Consider the following 15,986-nt stretch of genomic DNA (forward strand, 5'->3'; position numbering starts at 1 on the left):
TTGGCATGGATTTCATCACCGAATTACCCAGGACCCGATCGGGATATGATTCTATCTGAGTAGTAGTGGATCGTTTGACCAAAGTAGCTCACTTTATCCCCGTGAAGACCACCTATACAAGCGCGAAGTTGGCCAAGATATATATGACCAGGATCGTATGTCTACATGGAGTTCCGAGGACTATCGTATCAGATAGAGGGACGTAGTTTACCTCAAAGTTTTGGCACCACCTGCACCAAACTTTGGGAACCAGGCTAGAGTTCAGTACCGCATTTCATCCACAGACAGATGGACAGACCGAGAGAGTAAATCAGATTCTAGAGGATATGTTGAGAGCTTGTGCGCTAGACTATGGGTCTAGTTGAGATGACAACTTTCCCTATGCGGAGTTCTCATACAACAATAGCTACCAGGCCAGTTTGAAGATGACACCGTTCGAAGACCTGTATGGACGAAGGTGCAGAGCACCGTTAATATGGGATGAAGCTGGAGACCGTCGGTTGTTTGGACCAGATTTGATTAAGGATTCCAAAGAGAAGGTTAAACTAATTCGAGATAGACTGAAGGTAGCTCAGTCCCGACAGAAGAGTTATGCAAATTCAAAATGCAAGGAGGTAGTCTATGAAATCGGAGACAGAGCATATCTGCGAGTATCACCTCTACGAGGAGTTATACGTTTTGGAGTTAAAGAAAAGTTAGCCCCGAGATTTGTAGGGTCATACTGTGTTTTGGAACGCATGGGAGAGGTAGCCTACAAGTTGGAATTACCCAAAGGACTGTTATGAGTACATGATGTGTTTCACGTTTCCCAGTTGAAGAAGTGCCATACTGAGATGGCCGATATCCCTCTGAAAGATACGGTGCCCCTGGAAGCAATTCAGTTGGATAGTGATTTGACATATAAGGAGACACCTGTAAAGATTCTCGAGTTTGCCAACCGAGTTACTCGCAGCAAGGTTATCATGTTTTGCACAGTTTTGTGGAGCCACCATACCGAGGATGAAGCCACCTGCGAATGAGAGGATGATCTACGCAAAGACCACCCACCCCTATTTTCTAGCCAACCCGAATCTCGAGGACGAGATTCATCTTAAGGGGGTAGGTTTGTAACATCCCAAATTTTTAATTTGAAATGTTTTACATAGGTCATTCATGCATATCATATTTTATTGCATTTTTGCTTTGCGATCCTCGAAATTCTAAGCAACTCGAGGACCCACGGAGAGAGTTAGGGATTTCGTTATTTTCATATTTGAGTTTTCTCAAATTTTGAAAAAAGGGGATCATTTGGTTTTAATCATTTTCCCCTCCGAAAATATTTCATATTAAAATATATGAGAGGACATAATATGACTTCTCCAAAATAAATGAAATATTAGAGAAAACATAGTAAAATCAAATAAGTTATTTTATTTGGATTTTGTTGCAATTTTATTTAAATTAGGAAAAAATGTGTTTTTCAGAATTGCACTAGAGGTCTAACTAAATGTTCACTTTGTCCGCAATATTATTAGAGGACCGTGAAAATTTATTTCAGGATTATTGGAGTCCGTTTAGTATTTCTTTTATTTATTTTTCTGTGGCAGGATTTATTTAAAAAAAAAGGGTAACCGACCTACCGGGCCGTGTCCGACCTGGACACTTGACTCGGCCGACCTTATAAGCCGCGCCCCCGCGTAGCCCCGAGGCCCAGCCGCGTCGCGCCCCTGCCCTAACCCTAAGCCGCCGCAGCCGCATCGCCGCGTCGTCGCGCCGCACCTCCGCCGCCGCACGCCGCCGACCTCGCCGAGGTAGCCGCCGCCGCCGGTTTTCACAAGAAAACCGTTTGATTTTTTTTCGAAACCCTAGTTTTTTTCTAGATCAAAAAACCGTTTGATTTTTTTTCGAAACCCTAGTTTTTTTTCTAGATCAGTTTTTTGTCGGTTTAATTAAATCGCGGACGTTCGTCCGTACGTTCGCTTTAACGAATGTTGTTCATCCATTAGTCGCAGACAGCGAATGTTCGTTCGTTAGCCTGTTCGTCAGTTTTCTTTTTCCAGGGTTTTTCCGCGATTATTTTCGATCGTGATTTCTGCCCTAATCTTCGTTCTAGTTTATCTTTTCGCTCGTTTATCCGAATCAGGTGAAACAAGCGCCTAGATCTTTGTCTTGAAGCCCTCTTTCCGTTTAACCAACTTGAACAAGATTTTGGTACTGTAAAATTTGACTTTAGTCCATATTAGTAATCGGATCTTGTTTCTTTCGTAGTTTGAGTTTCGATGCTCCGTTTGATTTGATTCGTTTTGCAAACCGGAGTTCTTCAGTTGAACTTTCTGGTTAGATATTCTTATTTGAGTTTTACCCGTGTATCTTTGCTTTATTGCTTATGTATGCTATTTTTTGTTTGCGATAAAACACCCGGAGTGTGAAGCGTGCTACTACGAGTCTCTAGGTTTTGCGGATCCTCAGCAAGGCAAGTAACACTTTGATCATACCCCTTTATCACCCAGATTTTATTCATTAGTTTCAACCCTCACACATTGCATGAGTAGGATCTCTTAACATGTGGGTCTGGGAAGTGGATGATGAAGTAGAACCTATTACCTATTTTATTATCAAACCCTGAGAGTTACTTCTACCTTATGCTTATATTGCTATGCTATGCTCGTAGACGTGGTTTGGGTTTGAGTGTATCCATGACATATGTCAGTGGTTAATTAATGGCTCAACTTAAGGTGGCAACTTTAATACACATCTGGGTGGATTGCTTGTGGGCACCTGGAAAATCCAGTGTTGTCCAAGGATATCCTGGAGTACCCGTGTGATCATCCTACGGTCCGCCACCCAGGCTCAAAGGGATCATAAGATTATTCATGCTAGAAACTTCCGTGTGCAGCCACAAGCCATTATGGGCTCTGGCATAGTTGAGTATGTTGTGTGACCTCTTTCAGTGGTGGGCTAACCAATGTAGGGGAAAGTAGGTGTAACGGTCCACCCAGAGTAAAGAGTTAATGCTTCTGAAAGACCGTGTCTCGGTCATCCGTTTCTCAAACACACTGTAGTGCGAGAAATCCAATGGAGAAGATCGAGTCTTGTGGGGAAAAGTGCGCAAACATCTGCAGAGTGTATAAACTAATCATGGTTAGCCGTGTCCCCAGTTATGGACATCTTGAGTATCTGGTACTTGAATTATTGATTTGATCTCATCACACTAAATTAATTTGTTGGGATGTTAATGACTACTTTAATTGGGATTGAGTTGGAGGAACCTTCTCAATGATGTTTCAACTACCATGATAGTTAAAATAAAATATATTCCTTTGTTGTAGGGAAAATTGGCTTTTCGCAAAAACAATATAACCATAGAGCCTCCACCAGCCATATATGCATGTAGTGATAGCATTTATCTGTTCATTGCTCTCTTGTGTTATTTTGCCAGCATATTCCATGTGCTGGACCGTTTTCGGGCTGCAACGTATCATGTTGCAGACTTTTGAGACGACGAGTAAGATGCCGTAGGTCGTTTGTCGTGCACTCGGCTATGGCGTTGGAGTTGATGGACTCACTTTATCTTTTAAGTATTCTACTGTTATCGTAATTAGATGGCCTTAAGCCATACTTATTGTAATAAGTTCTCTTTTGAGACATTCGATGTAATAAGTGTGTGATTGCTACTCTGTTATAAATCCTTCGAAGTACTATGTGTGTCAGCATTACCGACCCAGGGATGACACTGAAGCACAGAGACTTGACCGTTTGAGGCCGGGTCGCTACAAGATGGTATCAGAGCACATGCTGAATGTAGGACACGACGACTAAGATGAGCCATAGATCACTATTCTCTACTCATTTCTGACTCCTCTCCATTTTGTACTCTTTAGGACGGCGGTCTCAAGGAACAAGTTTACACAGTCGGATGAAGACACCTTGTTTGGACGACACTTGAATGAAGTCACTAAGTACCTGAACATTGGAATACCAAGCTTCACCGGGACCTACACCGCCACTTTACCAGAAGAGGAGCGTTGGTTGATTCGAGTTCAAGTTCCAGGAAGGACGTTCACGCCAGTCACTAACCCATAGAGTTTTCCTTTGATGCACCAACCTGGAGTCTAGGCAAGAGCATGGCAGCCCATATTCCATAGGACGCATCGGTGCAGTTTAGCACAAGGAGCTTAAGGACACTATCTACCAGATATGTGGGCGCCGAGATGAGCAATGGGAGATGATCAGCACCAGGAAGGACATGTCCATTGGAGCATTCATCCAAGAGTTAAACCATCACATTCGTCGCCAGGAGAACCAAATGTGCGCAAGCATGGTAGATTTGAAGAAGGCAATGACCAGGATCACAGAGCTATAAGAGGAGCTTAAGTCCACACGTGATGGATATGAGGAGGAAATGATGATACTTGTGGAGAAGAATGACGACATGACAAGGAAGTTAGGGGTTTTCATGGGAGACCCCGCGCCAGGAGGAGAAGATGACGAACCTAAGGAGATTCGTTCTGAAGACTACATCATCATCGATGACACCGACTCTGACCCCGATAGTAGTGATGATGACTACAAAGACGAAGCTGGAGCGGCTATCATGGAGTCTTCCACCGATCAAAATTTCTAGCAGACCACCATATGATTAGTAGTATTCCCCCATGTAAATATTAGTAGTCCGAGCACTGTAACGATAGTTAGATCGATTGTATGCCCTTGCTTGATTGATTGAGTGATATGATATGATTGTGTTTGTCTCATGTGCATCTGGGTAGTGCTTTCTCATTAGACCTCATTCTATTCTAATCTCTCCCCTCTAAACCCATCAGATGCCTCCAAGACGTGACCCCGGATTTGCTTTCCCACCGGAGCTCACTCAGTTGATCCAGCAGCATAATACACTGATGAATTTGCTAGTTCAGAATCAGGGCAACAACAACAACAATAACAACAACAACAACCCTCCGCCACCACCTCCAGTTGACAACTTAGCCCGTTTTCTGAGGTTACAGCCGCCAGTGTTTTCCAGTAGCACCGAGCCCATAGTTGCTGATGACTGGCTACGTAGGATTGGAAGGGAGTTAACCACTGCCGGTTGCACAGATGCTGAGAAGGTGCGTTTTGCCGCACACCAACTGGATGGACCCGCACCTGCATGGTGGGAGAATTACACAGCCACTTTTCCCATAGCCAATGACACTTGGGAGCAGTTTCAGCAAGCTTCCCACACAGCCCATGTCTCAACTGGAGCTATGAGCATGAAGAAGCGTGAGTTTTGCAACTTATGCTAGGGGAATCGTACTGTAGGTCAGTACGTGGAGGAGTTTAGTAAGTTATCTCGTTATGCCCCAGATGATGTGGCCCCGGATGCCGCGAAGCAGGAGAAGTTTATGGAAGGGCTGAATGATGAGATGAGCATGCAGTTGATGGTGGAAACATTCAACAACTACCAGGAGTTAGGAGATAAGGCTCTTATGATTGAAGGGAAGCAACAACAGATTGAGAGCCGCAAGAGGAAGTATGGACAAGGGAGGTACAACTCAAGAGCTCAGCAGAAACCCCGTCTCACCCCGAACCTGGGAGGATTTACCCATAACCATGGAGGCCATAACCATAATGGAGGAATTCCTCATAACCACCACGTCCCTAGGAATGGAAATGGTAATGGAGGTTATAAAGGATTGCGATATAAAGTTGCAGTATCATCCAGGCAAGGCCAATGCCGTAGCAGACGCTTTGAGCCGGAAAAGTTATGCCAATACCTTAGTAACAGGAGGTTTGTTAAGGGAGTTAGCAGAAGATCTCAGGGAGCTTCCTTTAGAGATTTTTCCTAGAGGTTTTGTTACAACCATGGAAGTTCAGTCGACATTGTTGGGAAAGATTCAAGAAGCTCAGAAGGATGACAAAGAAATTGCCGAGATAAAGGAGAAGATGGCTGAAGGCAAAGCCAAAGGTTTTCATGAGGATGAGCACGACACCCTGTGGTTTGAGGACCGTATATTTGTGCCTTATAATGCAGAGATCGGGAAGTTGATATTACATGAAGCTCACGACTCGCCATACTCGATACACCCCGGAAACACCAAGATGTATTTGGATTTGAAGGAGCGTTTCTGGTGGACTGGAATGAAGAAGGATATCGCCGAGTATGTAGCCGTATGTGATGTATGTCAGAGAGTGAAGGCGGAACACCAGAAGCCAGCAGGATTACTGCAGCCTATGCCGATACCCGAATGGAAGCGGGATAAGCTTGGCATGGATTTCATCACCGAATTACCCAGGACCCGATCGGGATATGATTCTATCTGAGTAGTAGTGGATCGTTTGACCAAAGTAGCTCACTTTATCCCCGTGAAGACCACCTATACAAGCGCGAAGTTGGCCAAGATATATATGACCAGGACCATATGTCTACATGGAGTTCCGAGGACTATCGTATCAGATAGAGGGACGCAGTTTACCTCAAAGTTTTGGCACCACCTGCACCAAAACCTTGGGAACCAGACTAGAGTTCAGTACCGCATTTTATCCACAGACAGATGGACAGACCGAGAGAGTAAATCAGATTCTAGAGGATATGTTGAGAGTTTGTGCGCTAGACTATGGGTCTAGTTGAGATGACAACTTTCCCTACGCGGAGTTCTCATACAACAATAGCTACCAGGCCAGTTTGAAGATGACACCGTTCGAAGCCCTGTATGGACGAAGGTGCAGAGCACCGTTAATATGGGATGAAGCTGGAGACCGTCGGTTGTTTGGACCAGATTTGATTAAGGATTCCAAAGAGAAGGTTAAACGTTTTGGAGTTAAGGAAAAGTTAGCCCCGAGATTTGTAGGGTCATACTGTGTTTTGGAACGCATGGGAGAGGTAGCCTACAAGTTGGAATTACCCGAAGGACTGTTATGAGTACATGATGTGTTTCACATTTCCCAGTTAAAGAAGTGCCATACTGAGATGGCCGATATCCCTCTGAGAGATATGGTGCCCCTGGAAGCAATTCAGTTGGATAGTGATTTGACATATAAGGAGACACCTGTAAAGATTCTCGAGTTTGCCAGCCGAGTTACTTGCAGCAAGGTTATCATGTTTTGCAAAGTTTTGTGGAGCCACCATACCGAGGATGAAGCCACCTGCGAATGAGAGGATGATCTACGCAAAGACCACCCACCCCTATTTTCTAGCCAAGCCGAATCTCGAGGATGAGATTCATCTTAAGGGGGTAGGTTTGTAACATCCCAAATTATCAATTTGGCATGTTATACATAGGTCATTCATGCATATCATATTTTATTGCATTTTTGCTTTGTGATCCTCGAAATTCTAAGCAACTCAAGGACCCACGGAGAGAGTTAGGGATTTAGCTATTTTCATATTTGAGTTTTCTCAAATTTTGAAAAAAGGGGATCATTTGGTTTTAATCATTTTCCCCTCCGAAAATATTTCATATTAAAATATATGAGAGGAGATAATATGACTTCTCCAAAATAAATGAAATATTAGAGGAAACATAGTAAAATCAAATAAGTTATTTTATTTGGATTTTGTTGCAATTTTATTTAAATTAGGAAAAAATGCGTTTTTCAAAATTGCATTAGAGGTCTAAATAAATGTTCACTTTGTCCGCAATATTATTAGAGGACCGTGAAAATTTATTTTAGGATTATTGGAGTCCGTTTACTATTTCTTTTGTTTATTTTTCGGCGGCAGGATTTATTTTAAAAAAAGGGTAACCGACCTACCGGGGCGTGTCCGACCTGGACACTTGACTCGGCCGACCTTATAAGCCACGTCCCCGCGTAGCCCCGAGGCCCAGCCGCGTCGCGCCCCTGCCCTAACCCTAAGCCGCCGCCGCCGCATCGTCGCGCCGCACCTCCGCCGCCGCACGTCGCCGTTCCGTCGCCGCCGCACGCCGCCGTTCCGTCACCGCCGCACGCCGCCGACCTCGCCGAGGTAGCCGCCGCCGATGGTTCACAAGAAAACCGTTCGATTTTTTTTCGAAACCCTAGTTGTTTTTTCTAGATCAGTTTTTTGTCGGTTTAGTTAAAACGCGGATGTTCGTCCGTACGTTCGCTTTAACGAATGTTGTTCATCCATTAGTCGCAGACAGCGAACGTTCGCTCGTTAGCCTGTTCGTCAGTTTTCTTTTTCCAGGGTTTTTCCGCGATTATTTTCGATCGTGATTTCTGCCCTAATCTTCGTTCTAGTTTATCTTTTCGCTCGTTAATCCGAATCAGGTGAAACAAGCGCCTAGATCTTCGTCTTGAAGCCCTCTTTCCGTTTAACCAACTTGAACAAGATTTTGGTATTGTAAAATTTGACTTTAGTCCATATTAGCAATCGGATCTTGTTTCTTTAGTAGTTTGAGTTTCGCTGCTCCATTTGATTTGATTCTTTTTGCAAACCGGAGTTCTTCAGTTGAACTTTCTGGTTAGATCTTCTTATTTGAGTTTTACCCGTGTATCTTTGCTTTATTGCTTATGTATGCTATTTTTTGTTTGCGATAGAACACCCGGAGTGTGAAGCGTGCTACTACGAGTCTCTAGGTTTTGCGGATCCTCAGCAAGGCAAGTAACACTTTGATCATACCCCTTTATCACCCAATTTTTATTCATTAGTTTCAACCCTCACATATTGCATGAGTAGGATCTCTTAACATGTGGGTCTGGGAAGTGGATGATGAAGTAGAACCTATTACCTATTTTATTATCAAACCCTGAGACTTACTTCTACGTTATGCTTATATTGCTATGATATGCTCGTGGACGTGGTTTGGGTTTGAGTGTATCCATGACATATGTGAGTGGTTAATTAATGGCTCAACTTAAGGTGGCAACTTTAATACACATCTGGGTGGATTGCTTATGGGCATCTGGAGAATCCAGTGTTGTCCAAGGATATCCTGGAGTACCCGTGTGATCATCCTATGGTCCGCCACCCAGGCTCACAGGGATCATAAGATTATTCATGCTAAAAACTTCCATGTGCAACCACATGCCATTATGGGCTCTGGCATAGTTGAGTATGTTGTGTGACCTCTTTCAGTGGTGGGCTAACCGATGTAGGGGAAAGTAGGTGTAACGGTCCACCCAGAGTAAAAAGTTAATGCTTCTGAAAGACTGTGTCTCGGTCATCCGTTTCTCAAACACCCTATAGTGCGAGAAATCCAATGGAGAAGATCGAGTCTTGTGGGGAAAAGTGCGCAAACATCTGCAGAGTGTATAAACTAATCATGGTTAGCCGTGTCCCCGGTTATGGACATCTTGAGTATCTGGTACTTGAATTATTGATTTGATCTCATCACACTAAATTAATTTGTTGGGATGTTAATGACTACTTTAATTGGGATTGAGTTGGAGGAACCTTCTCAATGATGTTTCAACTACCATGATAGTTAAAATAAAATATATTCCTTTGTTGTAGGGAAAATTGGCTTTTCGCAAAAACAATATAACCATAGAGCCTCCACCAGCCATATATGCATGTAGTGATAGCATTTATCTGTTCATTGCTCTCTTGTGTTATTTTGCCAGCATATTCCATGTGCTGGACCGTTTTCGGGCTGCAACGTATCATGTTGCAGACTTTTGAGACGACGAGTAAGATGCCGTAGGTCGTTTGTCGTGCACTCGGCTATGGCGTTGGAGTTGATGGACTCACTTTATCTTTTAAGTATTCTACTGTTATCGTAATTAGATGGCCTTAAGCCATACTTATTGTAATAAGTTCTCTTTTGAGACATTCGATGCAATAAGTGTGTGATTGCTACTCTGTTATAAATCCTTCGAAGTACTATGTGTGTCAGCATTACCGATCCAGGGATGACACTGAAGCACAGAGACTTGACCGTTTGAGGCCGGGTCGCTACAAGATGATATCAGAGCACATGCTGAATGTAGGACATGATGACTAAGATGAGCCATAGATCACTATTCTCTACTCATTTCTAACTCCTCTCCATTTTGTACTCTTTAGGATGGCGGACTCAAGGAACAAGTTTACACAGTCGGATGAAGACACCCTGTTTGGACGACACTTGAATGAAGTCACTAAGTACCTGAACATTGGAATACCAAGCTTCACCGGGACCTACACCGCCACTTTACCAGAAGAGGAGCATTGGTTGATTCGAGTTCAAGTTCCAGGAAGGACGTTCACGCCAGTCACTAACCCATAGAGTTTTCCTTTGATGCACCAACCTGGAGTCTAGGCAAGAGCATGGCAGCCCATATTCCATAGGACGCATCGGCGAAGTTTACCACAAGGAGCTTAAGGACACTATCTACCAGATACGTGGGCGCCGAGATGAGCAATGGGAGATGATCAGCACCAGGAAGGACATGTACATTGGAGCATTCATCCAAGAGTTAAACCATCACATTCGTCGCCAGGAGAACCAAATGTGCGCAAGAATGGTAGATTTGAAGAAGGCGATGACCAGGATCACAGAGCTAGAAGAGGAGTTTAAGTCCACACGTGATGGATATGAGGAGGAAATGATGATACTTGTGGAGAAGAATGACGACATGACAAGGAAGTTAGGGGTTTTCATGGGAGACCCCGCGCCAGGAGGAGAAGATGACGAACCTAAGGAGATTCGTTCTGAAGACTACATCATCATCGATGACACCGACTCTGACCCCGATAGTAGTGATGATGACTACAAAGACGAAGCTGGAGCGGCTATCATGGAGTCTGATACGTCCATTTTGCATCATGCTTTTATATCGATATTTATTGCATTATGGGTTGTTATTACACATTATGTCACAATACTTATGCCTATTCTCTTTTATTTTACAAGGTTTACATAAAGAGGGAGAATGCCGGCAGGTGGGATTTTGGGCTGGAAAAGGAGCGAATATTAGAGACCTATTCTGCACAGCTCCAAAAGTTCTTAAACTTCACGGAAGTCATTTTCAGAATATAAAAAAAATACTGAGCGCAAGAAGTTCCAGAGGGGGGGCACACCCTGCCCACGTGGGTGGGGGGCGCGCCCTACCCCCCTGGGCGCGCCCCCCTGCCTCGTGGCCCCCCTTGTGGCCCTCTGATGCCCATCTTCTGCTATATGGATTCCTTCGATGAGGAAAAAATCATAAGCAAGCTTTCGGGACGAGACTCCGGCGCCACGAGGCGGAACCTTGGCGGAACCAATCTAGGGCTCTGGCGGAGCTGTTCTATCAGGGAAACTTCCCTCCGGGAGGGGGAAATCATCGCCATCGTCATCACCAACGATCCACTCTCGAGAGTGGGTCAATCTCCATCAACATCTTCACCAGCACCATCTCCTCTCAAACCCTAGTTCATCTCTTGTATCCAATTCTTGTCTCCAAGTCTGGGATTGGTACCTGTGGGTTGCTTGTAGTGTTAATTACTCCTTGTAGTTGATGCTAGTTGGTTTATTTGGTGGAAGATCATATGTTCAGATCCTATATGCATATTAATACCCCTCTGATTATGAACATGAATATGGTTTGTGAGTAGTTACGTTTGTTTCTGAGGACATGGGAGAAGTCTTGCTATTAGTAGTCATGTGAATTTGGTATTCGTTCGATATTTTGATGAGATGTATGTTGTCTCTCCTCTAGTGGTGTTATGTGAACGTCGACTACATGACACTTCACCATTATTTGGGCCTAAAGGAAGGCATTGGGAAGTAATAAGTAGATGATGGGTTGCTAGAGTGAAAGAAGCTTAAACCCTAGTTTATGCCGCGTTGCTTCGTAAGGGGCTGATTTGGATCCATATGTTTCATGCTATGGTTAGATTTACCTTAATACTTTTGTTGTAGTTGCGGATGATTGCAATAGAGGTTAATCATAAGTGGGATGCTTGTCCAAGTAAGGACGGCACCCAAGCACCGGTCCACCCACATATCAAATTATCAAAGTACCGAACGCGAATCATATGATCGTGATGAAACCTAGCTTGACGATAATTCCCATGTGTCCATGGAAGCGCTTTTCTCTATATAAGAATTTGTTCTGGCTTGTCCTTTGCAATAAAAAGGATTGGGCCACCTTGCTGCACTTTATTTACTTTTGTTACTTGTTGCTCTTTACAAATTATCCTATCACAAAACTATCTGTTACCTATAATTTCAGTGCTTGCAGAGAATACCTTACTGAAACCGCTTATCATTTCCTTCTGCTCCTTGTTGGGTTCGACACTCTTACTTATCGAAAGGACTACGATAGATCCCCTATACTTGTGGGTCATCAGAGTCTTCCACCGATCAAAATTTCTAGTAGACCACCATATGATTAGTAGTATTCCCACATGTAAATATTAGTAGTCCGAGCACTATAACGATAGTTAGATCGATTGTATGCCATTGCTTGATTGATTGAGTGATATGATATGATTGTGTTTGTCTCATGTGCATCTGGGTAGTGCTTTCTCATTAGACCTCATTCTATTCTAATCTCTCCCCTCTAAACCCATCAGATGCCTCCAAGACGTGACCCCGGATTTGCTTTCCCACCGGAGCTCACTCAGTTGATCCAGCAGCAGAATACACTGATGTAGTTGCTAGTTCAGAATTAGGGCAACAACAACAACAATAACAACAACAACCCTCCGCCACCACCTCCAGTTGACAACTTAGCCCGTTTTCTGAGGTTACATCCGCCGGTGTTTTCGAGTAGCACCGAGCCCATAGTTGCTGATGACTGGCTACGTAGGATTGGAAGGGGGTTAACCACTGCCGGTTGCACAGATGCTGAGAAGGTGCATTTTGCCGCACACCAACTGGATGGACCCGTAGCCGCATGGTGGGAGAATTACACAGCCACTTTTCCCATAGACAATGTCACTTGGGAGCAGTTTCAGCAAGTTTTCCGCACAACTCATGTCTCAACTGGATCTATGAGCATGAAGAAGCATGAGTTTCACAACTTATGCCAGGGGAATCGTACTGTAGGTCACTACTTGGAGGAGTTTAGTAAGTTATCTCGTTATGCCCCAGATGATGTGGTCGCGGATGCCGCGAAGCAGGAAAAGTTTATGGAAGGGCTGAATGATGAGATGAGCATGCAGTTAATGGTGGCAACATTCAACAACTACCAGGAGTTGGTAGATAAGGCTCTTATGATTGAAGGGAAGCAACAGCAGATTGAGAGCCGCAAGAGGAAGTATGGACAAGGGAGGTACAACTCAGGAGCTCAGCAGAAACCCCGTCTCACCCCGAACCTGGGAGGATTTACCCATAACCATGGAGACCATAACCATAATGGAGGAATTCCGCATAACCACCACGACTCTAGGAATGGAAATGGGAATGGAGCAGTCAGCCATCAGAACCGCTCTAACCCAGCAACGCCCGCCAAGAAGGACCTGAGTCACATTACTTGTTTCAAGTGCGAGAAGACTGGACAGTACGCCACCGAGTGTTCTGAAGTGAAGAATGGGAATGTCAATGGAAACTCTGGGAAGAAGCCCAACCCATTCAACAAGGGACAAGTGAACCACGTGAACGTGGAGGAGTTTGAAGAGGAGCCTGATGCAGTTATCGGTAAATTTTTGGTTAAGTCATTTACCGCAATAGTTCTTTTTGATACTAGTGCATCGCATTCATACATTTCAAGGGGATTCGTAGATAAATATAAGTTGCCCACCAAAGTACTGAGGACACCCATGTTAGTAAGCTCACCAGGAGTGGAGTATATGGCTAGTCTGGGATGTTTTCAGATGCCATTAACCATAGGTAGGCATGTTTTCCTCTCAGATTTGATAATTTTGGAATCCCAAGGATTGGATGTGATACTCGGTATGGATTGGCTATCGATGTATAGAGGAAACATCAATTGCGCCAGTAAGACGATTTTACTCACCACCACGGAGGGAAAAAGGATCAAGTATGTATCCCGGCATACTTCTAAGAATACTCACGTAAATTCTCTCACGGGTGTTGTTCAAGAAGAAGTGCGTGTAGTGAAGGATTACCCGGATGTATTTCCAGAGGAATTACCAGGCATGTCCCCGGATCGAGACATTGAGTTTTTGATAGAGTTATTGCCAGGCACCGGACCAATATCTAAGAGACCATACCGGATGCCCGCAAATGATCTAGAGAAGATTAAGAAGCAGATCAAGGAGTTATTGGAAAAATGTTACATTCGACGAAGTTCGTCACCATAGGAAGCCCAGTGCTCTTGGTTGAGAAGAACTGGAGTTCCTAGTGACCTATGCGTTGTGTGAATATTTAAAAATAATTTTCTCATGTTTGAGAAACAATAATTTGAGAACTGTAGTGTGAATATTCACCATGGGAAACAATAATTTAAGAACTGTAGTGTGAATATTTAAAATCATGAACATTCGTAGTGACCTATGCGTGGAATAGGATTCCCCGACACATAGTGTCTGGCAAACGCACCAAGCTAAGGAGGTTCCCCGATCCATTTAGCAGCCAGGTTCTGTAAGTTGATTCTGCGGTCTTAGGACCTTTTCAAGGGAATCCCTACCCAAAAAAATGGACCTTATCAGAAGAATCTGGTCAAGTTTTTACCAGTTTATATTGTTTTACTTATTATAGGCTTTTCAGGTATTCTTTTCCTTTCATTTTTTTGTTTCTTTTTGTCTGTGATCTCTTTTTTTCTAAATTTCACAAATTTCGAAAAATGTTTGTGATTTTATGTAAAAAATTAATCATTTCAGAAAGTGTTCATGTTTTCAACAAAATGGACATTTGAAAAAATATTTGTGTTTCGAAAAATGCTGAGAAATTTGAAAAAAATTCATAAAATATTCAAAATTGAAAATTATTCACAAATTTGAAAAAATGTTCCATGTGTTCAAGAACTTTTCAAATTGAAAAACAACACGTTTGCAAAAAATGTTCACTTTTGCAATGTTTCAAAAATATTCAAAATTTTGATATGTTCACTATTTTAGAAAATATAACAAAAAATATTTTTAAAGATATTCACACTTTTACTTATCTTTTTTTTATGTTTAATTTTCCAAAAAACAAATTAAAAACTACAATAAAACAAGCACTACAGTTGTCGTCTCGTTATTGTTTCCGCTCCTAGTCGCTACTGTATCGTGAGCGTTACAGTGTGGAGCAATGGGCCGGTCCAGTCACGAGCTCCCCTATGCGAAAATATGGTAATTCTACATGGTAAGCGTAGTATAAGAGCTCATCTGCCCTAAGCCCTGGCTATTAAGTTTAGGTTTAAGCCTCGGAAGATTGACATGCAACTGCTGATTTATTTTCATGGTAATACGTGTATCACTCATATAATAAAGATCAAATACAGGCCATGTAAATACCGAGCTAACAAAATTAGAAAAACAACCGAACTCTAATATTTGCATAAAGAACCATTACCCAAGAGGGAAAGTTACAATCAAGACCGATAAAAACCCCTAAGCTTGACGCCAATGTCTGTCACCCGCCTCCAGCAGCACCGCAACATCCACCAAAGAAAAATATGACGGGTCACCTCTTCACCCAAGCTGGACGCGGCTCCAGCGCTTATATGCAACTTTTTGAACCTCCAAAGTAGCTTACAAAAGGCAAAGCCATTGTCATTGAAAGAATATGTCCAGGGCAGCACCCCAGACATGACATAGAACTCCAGATCTGACACACTCGCTGGAGGATGATATCAGAGGAGGAAACCATACCGGTCAGTCGACAACCACGAACTCATCACATGATCCATCGTCTTATAGTTACCGCCGACGCAGACCCCTATCTGCATCCTCTCCTACACTACCTCTCGAGCTTCATGCCAACGCTGGAGCAAACACTGTCGTGATGACAGAGCCTAAGGATATAAGTCCACCATAGCGATGCCATCGTCGTCACACTATCCCACTTGAACAGACTAACAACCACATCCATTACCCATCAAGGAGCAAAACACCGTGTTGAGGAACGATCTAAAGTTCTATTATTCGATGCCCCGTCGCCCTTATCGAAGACATGACGTCGAACATACAATGCCTAAGCTACTAGGGCCCCAAAACCTAAAGGTATATGATTCATACACGCAGGTTCCTGTGA

The sequence above is a fragment of the Triticum aestivum genome, chromosome 5A (genome assembly GCF_018294505.1).
Source record: "Triticum aestivum cultivar Chinese Spring chromosome 5A, IWGSC CS RefSeq v2.1, whole genome shotgun sequence".
In the NCBI taxonomy this organism is placed as follows: Eukaryota; Viridiplantae; Streptophyta; class Magnoliopsida; order Poales; family Poaceae; genus Triticum; species Triticum aestivum.